This window comes from Rhagoletis pomonella, unplaced genomic scaffold, assembly GCF_013731165.1.
Source record: "Rhagoletis pomonella isolate Grant_MI unplaced genomic scaffold, Rhpom_1.0 Rhpom_scaffold_31709, whole genome shotgun sequence".
Classification (NCBI taxonomy): Eukaryota; Metazoa; Arthropoda; class Insecta; order Diptera; family Tephritidae; genus Rhagoletis; species Rhagoletis pomonella.
This window is the reverse complement of record NW_023490133.1, coordinates 1-1,030: the sequence shown is the minus strand read 5'-3', so window position 1 is coordinate 1,030 and position 1,030 is coordinate 1. Positions and strand designations below refer to the sequence as shown.

The 1,030-nt window shown below is 39.0% G+C and overlaps 1 long non-coding RNA gene across 1 annotated transcript; it reads left to right on the top strand.

Annotated features, from left to right (window-relative positions):
* Nucleotides 1–30: 30 nt before the first annotated feature.
* On the top strand, nt 31–663 carry LOC118732878. The gene is made up of 3 exons (XR_004992194.1): nt 31–218; nt 293–401; nt 467–663. It is a non-coding gene; the product is annotated as an uncharacterized LOC118732878 (long non-coding RNA).
* Nucleotides 664–1,030: the final 367 nt, after the last annotated feature.

Genomic DNA, 1,030 nt, shown 5'->3' with positions numbered 1-1,030 from the left:
GCTGCTTCAATTGCTTTCAATACGGTCATTACCAAGATGCATGTACAGCTCCGAGACGACCACCAAATTCGTGTTTCGTATGTGCTGAGGTTGGGCATACTCGCCATAATTGCCCTCGTCGTGGTGGATCAAATAATTCAAAGGTGGCAGCTGCAGTTGGAGATGATGAGGAACTCGAACGATGCCAGTTAGCTGAACGTTTAGCTCCTAATAATTTGGTAAGTATTGCTTTCCATCAAAGGGAGAAGTGCACTGACTTGATTTCTTTCTTGGCTTTGTTTGACACGGGCAGTCCTATCAGTTTCATTAGAAGACCATGTGTGCCCGCAACGGTTGAAGTAAATGTTGATTGGAAACTATCGTGCTACCGTGGAATGGGTAATAGCGATTGAATGTATTTGGTATTGTTACTTGTAAATTCGTGTTTCGTAGGCATGAATTAATCATAAATTTTTTGTTTTGCCAGATTCTGAGGCTGTGGTGCCGTTGTTGGTGGGGCGTGATCTTTTGGGAAGGATGGGAGTTGGTTTGTGTCAGATAGAGACAATTAGATATAAGAAATATGATCTGTTGAAAATGAATGATCAAAATAAAATTTCTATAGCGGACAATGTCATAAGTGCCCTTCGACTTTTTGATATATGTAAATATCCGTCAAGTAATTCTGAGGCTGCTCCAATCATAGGAAAAGAATGTATTGTTTTAAAGGGTGTTGACCTGAAGTGAATATTCTGTTAGATATGAAGAGTTGCGAGGCTCGTATTATGGCAGGTTCAGATGACGTTTGTTTGGTGGATTATAGTGATTTGTCTAAAAATATTAAAGTGATTCTAGCTGTAAATTTAACTGAGGGGTGTGATGTCGGACATCTAATAAATATCGATATCCAATTGAATAAAGCAGATGCAGATATTATGCGTAACCTTATTAAAACAATGTATGAGACTAGGGGCAAACTGGGGGTTGGTAATTACTCAATGGAAATTAAACTAAAGAATGATACGCCAGTGTACAGTAATCCAAGGAGATT